This window comes from Rattus norvegicus, chromosome 19 (genome assembly GCF_021556685.1).
Source record: "Rattus norvegicus strain SHRSP/BbbUtx chromosome 19, alternate assembly SHRSP_T2T, whole genome shotgun sequence".
Classification (NCBI taxonomy): Eukaryota; Metazoa; Chordata; class Mammalia; order Rodentia; family Muridae; genus Rattus; species Rattus norvegicus.
Window position 1 is genome coordinate 23,759,346 of NC_141552.1, and position 11,974 is coordinate 23,771,319.

Below are 11,974 nucleotides of genomic sequence, written 5' to 3' on the forward strand. Positions count from 1 at the left end.
GTGTATCACGTCTCGTGAAATCTTTCTTAGCCAGCCAACAGCTGTGAACACAGGTTTCTTTTGGAGAGCAGGCCTGTGCAGGCCCAGAACCTAGGTGGGACAGTTCAAGCTACCCTTTTTCCATGGCCAATCTCAGATCATATTCAGAAAGTATTTCTTGGGCTAAAGAGATGGCTTAGTGGTTAAGAGCACTGACAGCTCTTCCAGAGGTCCTGAGTTCAAATCCCAGCAACCACATGGTAGCTCACAACCATCTGTAATGAGATATGATGCCCTCTTCTGGTGTGTCTGACGACAGTCACGGTGTACTTGTATATAATAAATAAATAAATAAATCTTTAAAAAAAAAGAGTATTTCTTCCAGGTGATGGATTTCCAATTTATGGAATTGAACTAACTTAGTGATGGTGGAAGTGACACAGAGAGTTAAAGTACAGAAGGAATAATCCAGAATATCCACCAACAGTTGCTGTCACACCAGGACTTTTAAAAGCTCAGCTGCTACAGAAACAATGTAGTCTTTGGTTATTCTCAAGCTTAGGTCTTCTAGTCATTATAAGCTGACCATGACACAAAAAGAGTCATCTATATCAAAATAGAGAATAGTAACTAGATTCACACCACACTATCACATCACTACCGTATTTGAGGTTCTCAGTTAATATCTAAGAACCTGGAAGAGGCCTGCGTCTTGCTACACAAACTCATAATTTATGTCCCCATTGTCAGCTGAGATTCTTCATGCAGCCTGGGGTCAAGGAGGTCATCCCACAAAGCACAGAACACCCATCTCAGATAAACATGTATGGTTTATTGAATCCAAAACATCCATGAATTTCAGGACACAATTAAATGTTGAAACCTAAGGATAATAGATATAGAAGAGAATTAAGATTTCTAGTTCATAGATCCAGTAAACACCTTCAACAAATCATAGCAGCAAACTTCCATAAGGTAAAGAAAGAAAAGGCCATAAAGGTACAACAAGCCTACAGAACATCAAACTAATTGTACCAGAAAAATTCCTTCATTCACATAATAATTAAAACGCTAAATGCACAGATCAAGAAAGAACATTAAAAGGGGTAAGGTATAAATATCTAGTAACAAATAAATTCAGACGTATCTGAATTACACCAGACTTCTCAACAGAGATTCTAAAAGTCAGAAAATCTTGGGCAGACACAGGCTCCTATATCCAGCAAAATCCTCAATCACCATAAAAGGAGGAACCAGGATATTTCATGACAAAACCAAATTTAAACAATTCTTTTCTGTAAGAAAGCACAACAGAGGCTAATTGGAGGAAAACTCCAAGATAATGAACTAAACTATACCCAAGAAAAACCAAGAAATTAATCTTCTCTCAATAATTTAAAAAAAGAGAAGCACACAAACATAATTTCACCTATAACCAGAAAAAGAAGAGAATGCAGCAATCATTGGCTTTCATATCTGACCAGATCCTCTTTCCCTAATCCCCAAGCTCCCAGGGGCCAAACTGCCAGCCAAAGTGTATGCAAGGATGCTCTATGGTTCAAGGTGAGGTCTGTAGCCCCACCAAAGGGAGATCCTAGAGGTGTGAGATGGGGATGGATATGTGTGGGTGCAGGAGCACTGTCACATAGGCAAAGCTGAGCAGAAATGGGATGTAAATTTGATGAGGGGAGTCTGGAAAGCAGGACAACAGTTGAAATGTAAATAAATAAAATAACCGATTAATAAAAAATAGCCAAAAATAAAATAACAAGTAAAAAGGTAAATGAAAATTAAACCAAATAAACCAACCAAACAAACAAAAACCCCTGTGGTGGATTGGCCTAATGCTGCTTGTATTTTAATGCTAATTTGTAGAACTCAAGACTGGTTAACCCCAAATAACTGACCCTGCTCCCAGTTAACTGTGATTATAAAGAAGCCAACAGCCAACAGCTGCACAGCAGAGAAATGGGGGAGGTGAACATTCAGGGCTTTGCTAGAGAGGATCATGAGGAGGGAAGAAGGAGGAAGAAGCTGCCAGAGAATAAAGGAAGAACGTGTGTGATGGAGAGGAGAGAGGAAGAGGACAGCAGCCATGGTTAAGGGAGAGGAGAGCCTGGTCCTGAGGGCTGTCCAAGGGGAACAAAGAGCAGCCAAGATGCTACACAGCCTGTAAGAGTTAGCATTATTGTTTGGAATGTAGATCTGGTACCATGGAGGGCAGGCAGCTGCACAGCTACAGTGCTGACTAATGCACACTAAAAATAAATTTAACAAAATATGTATAACCAGTAAGACTGCTCTGTAGAGGATCCTAAAAGGAATACTTTAGTTTGAAGGGAAGGACAAAATACCAGAGAACACAGGGGATAAATTAATAAAACTAGGAAAGTTAATCAAAGAAGACTGTGAAAACCACAAAAATTAAGAAAATGACAAAATTTAATACATAGGTTTAAATAATAATTACATATCACTAAACTCAATATCTAGGGTGGTGGGGCATGAATTCTGCCATGGTCTGAACTCAGAAAGGTGGGGTTGGGAGAAACATGTCTGGTTAAATAGTCCACCCACATTGTGTCAATGTGATTTAATCTAAGGACAAAGAAGTGGAGCATCTCTCATGGCTTTCTTCTAACCCCTTGAAAGGATCACTGGGGTGTGTCCTCAGTACTTCATACTTCTTGCTAGGTCAGCGAAACTCAGGGAAGCTTGAGATTGTCATAGCACAGTATTAGGCTAGATATACTGAGTAGATGATACTAAGTTGTTCAGATGGTGATACCCATTTGCATGTGTTCTTAATGTGGACCTAAGGAAAGAGAGATCAAGGTCCTTAGAATAGAAGGAACATTCCCAGTCCTTTTCTACCATTCCAGACTGAAAGGCTGGTAGGGAGAAAGTGGTAAATAATAAAGAATTAATAGATGATGCTTTGAATGAAGGGTTGGTTTTTGTGCTGGTTTTAGACAGGGTCTCACGTATCCATGTTGCCCTCTCCCTGGCTGGCCCGGTTCACTTTGAAGTCAGTGCTTCCATTTCCAATAGACAGTCTTACAAGAGGGGCCTCCGAGGTCTCTAGGACAGCATTAGCCATTGACAGTTGAGGTGTGCAACCCACAACTATAGTTTTAGCCACTTTGTTCCATGTCTACCAGCTATTTCAGATTGTTGCTGTCTATGCCTGACAATCAAGGACACAGAAAAATAACCTGATAGAGAGCAAGGACATGGTGATCACATCCTTGCCTCTGCTGTATGTTCTGGATGAGGTTTGTTAAAATTCCAATATTGCAAAAAGCTTTATATAGGGCCCATCACATTAAGGGTCACTGTGCACTGTTTCATCTAAAATGGCCTAATCAGAACTGACCGCCAGACAACACTTCCTGCGAAGTTCCTATGAGAAGCTTAAGTTTTTTGTGTTTTTTTCTTCTTCCTTCCTTCCTTCCTTCCTTCCTTCCTTCCTTCCTTTCTTTCTTTCTTTCCTTCTTTCTTTCTTTCCTTCTTTCTTTCTTTCTTTCTTTCTTTCTTTCTTTCTTTCTTTCTTTCTTTCTTTCTTTCTTTCTTTATAGGTTTAGAGGAATGTATTTTGGGCCACGGATCTGCCCCTAGTATCTTAGCTATGGATGTGATCAATCAGTGTTAGTGTGTGCATTCAATAAAATGTCCATTTTTGACTAAGGTAGATGCTTCTGTGTTTTGTGGGGTGACCCATTGTCAATGTCTAGTGAGTTGGGGCCCTGGGTATGGTCGCATACCCCAGGACACAGGGGGTGCAGAGCAAAGGCAAAAGAAACTGTACGCAGTTGCAAGCTTTATTAATCTTTATTAAGCTAAGAATATGCATTACTACAATTTTCATTGTGTCAAGATACCATAAGATCATTATTCCCAGGATACCAGGAACAATGAGGGAAGATTAAACAAAGAAAGACTAATAAACAAAAGCTTCTTCTAAAAATATTCATATAACAAATCACCTCTCTTATTATAATCAAAATATACTCACCATTACCAAGAGAGCGTTAGAACCACTTCCACAAAACGGGACACAGCAGAACATAATTTAAGGCCAAGTGAGAAAAACATTTTCTTCTCCAGGGCGGCATTCCAGCCCCTACTTGAATCTGTCACCAGGCCTTTCTTGACCCTGCCTGGGACCTGCATCTCTATGTCTTAACAATTCCTTCTTTTTTCTTTTGTTTTAAAGTAACACTTTACATAACATAGCTAAAGGTCCTTGTAGGGGTTTAGTCATGTAAAAATAAAGCAACATAATACATAATGTACATAAGATTATGGCAAAACTAGCTCCTCCCATGCTATGGAAAATCCTTTGAAGCCAAGCCTTGGGATCTAATCCTGTCAATTGATCAGCCAATAATTTAGCTATTTCCATAGGGGTAGTATCTTCTAGCTGTTTACCAAAAGACATTCGAACATCATATTTCAAGGCATTAATTACTTTTGAAGCACTTTCATTGCCCTCTAAATAGGCTTGAATTAACCCCAGTCATGTTCTGTGTCATTATCCATATATTTACTAACAGAAAAGTAGTAGGATTTCATCATGATAAGCAATATAAGCCCAACAACTGGCATTGGCTGCAGCAGAAGAAACCATGAGTAAAACACACATTGCTAAGAATAAGTGCTCAGTAGTAAAGGACTTTCCTGAAGGGGACAAAATTATTCCTTTCAGTGCTTAATTGCTTCACCTGACCCCACATAGGTAATAGGGTTGTCACTACACGGATCCTTATCCATTGTTGTTTGTGGACACTAAGAGAAGCCAGGGCCTCAGTAATGGAGGACACCTCCTCATCTCCTGAGAACATCCATCAGGAGAAAATGTAGCTGGTTTAACTGGATTCCTTTGAGGGTAGGGAGCAGTTCTTATTATTCTGTGCTTGGATCCATCTCCCGGATAACCAGAATAGTCTCCCATCCTGTAATGAGACAAAACCCTCTCCCCTATATACAATGATGTCCCTTCCTGCCATTCAGCATCCCGGGCAATTTTTATCCATACTGTCTGTTCCATGCCTTCTGGGGGGAAGTTCAACAAAGTGTCTATCTGCTCTTGATATAACTTCACCTTGTGGTAAATTAAGAAAATTAATAACGTATAATGCTTGTGCCATATAGCTCTGGGACTGGTCTGCAAACTGCATTCAGGTTGCATGAGGCCATCTCTTTTCCCCCTTTTTAATTTTATAATTTGTCATTTCAGGGTATGGTGAATTCTTTCAACAAAAGCTTGTCCTTGTGTATTGTGTTCTGTACCAGTAATATGTACAATATGATATCGTTGACAAAATTGTTTATATTGATAAGAAATATATGTTGGTCCATTATCAATTTTAATTTTAGAAGGCAGTCCCATAACAGCAAAAGTTTCCAATAGATGCTGTATAACATGAGCAGTGCGTACTCCTGGCAATGGTGTAGCCCACACAAATTTTGAAAAATTATCTATGCTTACATCTATATGTGAAAGGCGACCAAACTCAGAAATATGGGTTATATCGATCTGACACGATGTATTAAGTTGCATCCTTCTGGGATTAATTTGAGATGGAACACATTTTATACGTGAAGACTGACACATAGGACAATTAGCAATAATTTGTTTGGCTTGAGAATAGGGAAGCTTATATTTAATATGTAAATATCCTGTATTGGCATGATTATGACTGTGTTCTTCTGGGGTAGCAAATGCCACTAATTGATCTACCATAGGATTGCCAAGTGTTAAAGATTCTGGAAATTTTGAATGTGATCTAGTATGTGTAATGAATATTCTAGAGTTTCATAATAACAATAGTCCTTTAATATGTGAGAATAACATTTAATATAGGCTTAGATGTAGAAACAACAGCAGTCACAATATTCTGTACTACTCCTACAACATAAGCGGACTCAGCTATAATATTTTTACATCATGAGTAAAATCCTGGAATACATTAATTACCGCTAATAATTCATTTTGTTGTACTGACCCAAAAGAAGATTCTTGTCCCCAAAATTAATCTTCGGTCCAATAAGCCATCTTGGTGTTAGAGCCATCTGTAAACACAGTAAAGGCTGATGGTAATGGATCAACAGAAATTAGTGTATTGATCAAATTTTTTTTTTGTTTTTTAAAGCAATCCCACAATTTACTATGGGGAGGATGAAATTCAATATTTCCAGTGTAAGAAATCATGGCTAATTGAAAAACCTCAGACATCTGCATTAAATATTCCACTTTATCTTTGCTTAATGGGAAAACAATAGCAGCACAATCATATCCCCACAGAGTAACAGGTCTTTGTATGCCTTGCTGAATAATTAAAGTAATTTGTTCCTCATAATTTGTTAATGTTTGGTTAAAGTTTTATTTAATATATATCCATTCTAAAGGCAACTCATCCTGAGTGAAAGTGCCTGTAGGATATTCAAGAGTATTTAAACATATAATTTAATAACTCTATCTGGATCAATACATGAAATATGCATCTTTCCATTTTCAGAAAAGATACCCTTGCATGCCTTCATATAAGCATTAATATCCCCAGGCTCCTTTATAGGTAATAATACTCTCCTGTACTCTTCATTAGCATTTTCAAAAGCAAGCATTTGCAGCAGTTGTCCTCCAGCTTCCTCTCCTACCATTGTTCTTTCCAATGTTAATTTTAATATACATAAAAACTTAATACATGGTTCATAGAAAGCTACTATCTTTTTCAACCAACCAGTATCATCCTTTATAATAAGTCGGTTGGGCCACACCTTGAATCGATGCTGGCCTAATTATAGGAAAAGAAAAAGCAGGTGAATTTGTCATCATCATCGTGTGAATCTAATGGTCAACATGCCATCCTCGGGAAACGACTTAGAAAAACCTGCTTCAGGCAGTGGTGCAGAGGGCAAAACTTTTACTTTCGTTTTGTCTTAATGAAGCTCTAGCTTCTTGTTCTGTATTCGTTATTACCCTGTCTGCATTCATGGCCTTGAACACAGTAAAAATTACAGCCCAAAGAGACCAGAAATTGGAATCTTTTTGCCCTGCCTAACAGCCTTTTTCACCTTAACTTTCACTTTGACCCAGATATCAGAATCCCTGGAACCCTCGTCAGGGCACCATGGAGTTTACTCTTGCCGTCTCTAAACACTTTTCTAAACCAGACTGATAGACATGAATTCCCTGCACTCTTAAAGATGCTTAAGCATAGCGAGATGAAGAGAAGATTTATCTTGTCCCATTTCCTTGTAATAAAATGTACTTATCTTATCTGACTGTCCAGACTTACCTTCAGGGACCCTGTTCCAGTGCCATAGGTCGACGTCTAGGGTGTTGGGAACCCTGTGTCCGGTCGCATTCCTTTCTGTGTTTCCCGATGCTCAGTGGCCATGCCACTCCAGCATGCTTTGAAATGAACCAGTCCGCAACCACCACCACCACCACCACCACCACCACCACCACCAGCACCACCACCACCACCACCACCACCACCACCACCACCACCACCAGCACCACCACCAATTTGGTTTTGTAAATAAAGTTTTATTGACATCGCCATCCTCAGCATTTACATCCTGTTCAGTGCTGCTTCTGGCTGCAGCTGCAGGGCTTAGGAGCCACAGAGCCCTTTAGGCTCCCAGCGCTGAGAGCATTGACCTTTTGCCTTGTTTGTGAAAGAGGTGACTGACCCCTGTGCTCGAGGTGGCCTTTCCGTACCCCTTAACCCATAGCATAGGTCTCTGTGCCATCCTCTCCCTTTGCTGTGGTGTGCACTTCCTGGTACATTTCCGTTAGCTGTTGACATTTCCAGAGCATTGGGTCTTGCAAATTGAATTTGCATGGCACCAGGAATAGACCTGATAGCAGGGTGTGGGACACTCCCTATGGGGACCCTGCCCAGGGGCATAAGCTTACTTTTCCATTCAACTCCCTGAACAGTGAGCCTTTGTGGGACAAGGTACTTCACGACATGACTTGACCTCTCTGCAGTGCACCCAATCCCTGCTTGGCTCAGATGTCCCCCAGAGAGGTTGTGTGAGTGTCCCCAGTAGAGGCAGCACTCTGTGTGGTGGCATTGACATGGCATCCAGGAAAGTCAAAACCAGAGAGACATGTCGGGCAGTTGGAAGCAGATGTCTGTGTCCATGGGGAGAAGGATGGACTAGACATTCCTGCAGGGGGTGAGCTGAGAAGCACTTCCTTGGCTTTTTCACAACCATACATCCTGCATGCCATGCTGTGTACCCATGCTGAGCTGAAGCCCCAGGCTTTGAGTCTCCCACAGCTACTGTGTCCTGGGGCCAGAGTAGGATTAAGCAGACTTCAGCAGGAGAAAGGTGAAAACCCTGGTTGCGGGGTGGGGATGGCACAGTCATAACACACCTGCACATGAGGCCCCTGACTTAGAGCCGTATAGCACCTGTGACAAGCCAGCTCTGGTGACACTCATCTGCAATCTCAGCCCATGGGGGGTAGAGGCAGTAGGATCAGTTGTTTAATTATCCTTGGCTACACGGCAAGTTCGAGGCCAGCCTGGGCAACTATGTCTATGAAAATAAGACAAAATGAGGTCTTGACTCTGAGCATCACAGTCTGTACCTGGCACAGTTGCCCCACCCCAGGTAAGAAACCCCTCTGTCCAGAGGCCATAACTGCAGGAGACCCCTGGCCAAGTGTCTATACAGCGCCCTGTTTGACTGGATTGTGCTGAGGACCAACCACGATCTCCTCAACAGGAAGGACATGGGAGAGGCTGTTTCTGTGAGGTCCCGGGCCCTGAGACGGCCAAGAATAAACCCTGTCCTTGGGAAAGCCATGGAGACTAGGAACCCAGGGGATCTCTGCAAACACCAGGGCTGGCAGAGGACTCTGATCCTCTACAGCAGCTGCTCTCAATCTGTGGGTTCTACATCAGCGCTCCTGCACACCAGACATTTACAGTACAGTTACTCACAGTAACAAAGTGACACTTATGAAGTAGCTCTCCAATAAGTTTATGTTGGGATGACAACGACATGAGGAACTGAAATAAAGAGTCACAATTTTAGGAACGGTAAGAACCGCCATTATATAGGAACCCAGGCATCTGCACTCATTGCTGGAAGTGTGATAGGCTAGGCTTCACCCTCAGCGATGCCAGCATGTGGGCACCAAGCCTAGGTTCCACCCCAATGCTTCCTGGATATGTGCAGGCCTGGTTCCATCAAGAAGTAATAAAGGAACCCTTGGCAAAGAACACTGGGTACCAAACAGGTCAGGAAAACACACCCCCTCTGCTGCAACTCCTCTCAGGAGGGCTAGTCTTCCCAGGAGACCCCGGCTATAACCACACCTTGTCTCCCAGTGCTTGCCCATTGGTGCCTTGGCCATATTCAGATTTGAGGACTTTGAACAGAATAGCTTCCAGCAGATTTGCATCAATGAATCCAACAAGTAGTTGCAGTTCTACTTCATCCAGAGCACCTTCAAGCTGGAGCAGGTGAGAGTGGACACCTATTCCCCAGCCCAGCCCAGCCATCACCCTGAATGTCAGCGGTGTCCCTCAGTATCAGCAGGATGGGGCCTGGGCACCGTAGGTTCCCCAGGACCTAAAGCTATGTCCTTGAACTCAGTGCCATGCTCAGCCCTTCCAGCCTCTTTCAACCCTTCTGGATGCTCAACTGCTCCTGCAGCAAGGCAGCAGTGTGCACATTCTGTCACGTCATTTGTGTGTGTCTACAGGAGGTCAGAGCCTGTCCCCTCTGGTCCTTTCTTTTGGTGTATTTGCCTTTCTGAGGAGGCAGGACCCACAGGTATGGGAGGAGCCACATGCATATTCTGCAGCCATGTCTGACTCCTCTGAGCCTCAGTCCCACTTACATACCTACCCTCCAACCTCCCCACTCCATGTCACCCCTGGGGCTCTGTAAACCTTCCTGCTTTCTGTGTTTATATATTTGGTGACACTCCAGCCCTCAGTGGTGTCATACAGTGTTAGTTTGTCTTTGCACTGCCTGGAGGTCTGACTTAGGAGAATGGCTACCATTCTCATTCCTGTTCAAGGGTCAGAATCTGAATCCTATGTAAGGCTGAATAATACTCCAGCACATGGCTGTGCCATGTTGAATTTACACAGTCACCTATGGATCTTATTTTTTGGCTTATAAACACACACATATAAGACTCAAGTGACACCCAATTGGAGAATTGCTGGAGTCCTCCATGGCTTTCTGAACTGTCTGAGAGACCATCCTGTCCACAGTGTATAGGGCAACGTCTACTCATAGCTCACACAGCATGAGAAGATTAGGGAGGGTTAACCTGGCTTCTCTGTCTCCTACTTTCTCCCACACTAGCCCTAGCATCTTTCTGTATTGCAGTGAATGTTTAGAACCCAGGAGGATGGCAGCTTCCTTGCTCAAATATAGCAAGTTCCTCCTTGCCTGCTTTGAGACTGAGTCTCATGCAGCCCAGGCTGGCTTTGATCTCACCATTAGTTAAGATGGCCATGAACTCCTGGTTCTCATGCCTCAGACGTCTCTGAGTGCTGGGTGACAGGTATGCACCACTCTTAAGTCCTGCCACTGGGACAAGAGTGAGCAGAGCCAGCTCGGAAGCACACACTTTGCTGGTGTCAGTGATGACTGACTTATGATCCTGTCTTCCTTGCCCATGGCCCTTCTCCTTGGTGCATGCCATCCTTCCTCCCTGTGACTCATGGGGGACACCAAGCCTGAGGATGTCAGGAAGAAGTTTACTTACTTCACTGGGTTGGAGGCTGTTAGGTTCCTGCGTCAGTAGGTGAGATTCAAGCTAGAAGGTTTGTGGCATGAGAAACTGGAACAGAACTTGAATGGCAGGAACAATTGTCGCCTGGCTCTGAGAAGACCAGGTGGGCAGAAACTCATCGTTGGGCAGGTAGTGAGCTCAAGACCAGGCTGGGCATTGCTCAGCACATGTGAACAGGTGTGCTTACATGGACATGTGTTTCCCCCACATGGTCACCACTTATCCAGGCACGGTGAATACTCCAAGGAGCTTTTTATGTTTTAACATTGTGTGTGTTTGTGTGTCCATACATACATATACACACATACATTCATACATATACACGAATACACGTACCTGAAAACACATGCATATACATGACTATACACATTCATGCTCACACACACATATATACACACCTACATGCATACACACATGCACACACACATACACACACATACAATACATATACACACATACAAATACACCTATACACACATATAGACAGACATATACACACATATACATATAAACGTATACACATACATGCATACACACATTCATATCCACACGTACATACAGACATATACATATATACTCAAATACATGTAAGCACATGAGTGGAAGCTAGAGGACAGCTTGGCCCTTGTTTCTCTCCTTTTTACCACGTGGGTCCTGGGGATTGAGTCAAGCTCATCAGACTTGACAGCAAGCCCCTTTAACTGTAGAGCCCTCTCATTGGCTGCCAGTTGCCTCTTTCCACAAATTCTATCCATGATGGGATGTTTAGAGTTGTTATTCTCATGATTCCTTCAGCAATAGCACAGACATCATTTACACTGCATTAGGAGTTATAATTCATGTAGATGTCAGGAGAGCTGGAGGCGTGGATCAAGAAGAGAGCCCACTTTCAATGTCATTATGAGGTATTGCCTTAGGCCCTTTTATACACTTCCCTGGCTTTGTCTGAGTATATGCTTGAGGTCTCTCTATGACTGTGCAAAGATGTAAGAGATAGGGCTGGGCCACAAAATAGGAAAGTACTTGTTCATCCAAAAACAAAATCAAAAACAAACAAACAAACAAACAAAAATAGCTCTAGGGTTAAATATTGGTGCTAGTACTGAACTACACAGCCAGAAGGTATTTTTCTAAGTAAATAACACAATATTGGGGATGACAATATGATCAAATATCCTACAACATAAGTTTGCAATGTTACCTACATTTTATAAA

The 11,974-nt window shown here is 42.4% G+C and overlaps 1 protein-coding gene across 1 annotated transcript in view; it reads right to left on the reverse strand.

The window, feature by feature from the left end:
• The window catches only part of LOC147999169 (disks large homolog 5-like), a 130,439-nt gene extending 122,997 nt beyond the window's left edge, over positions 1 to 7,442 (reverse strand). Inside the window, exon 1 of the mRNA XM_087596513.1 lies at positions 7,281 to 7,442. The gene's annotated coding sequence lies outside the window, so the exon portion shown is untranslated. The remainder of the gene's footprint in view (positions 1 to 7,280) is intronic.
• Positions 7,443 to 11,974: the final 4,532 nt, after the last annotated feature.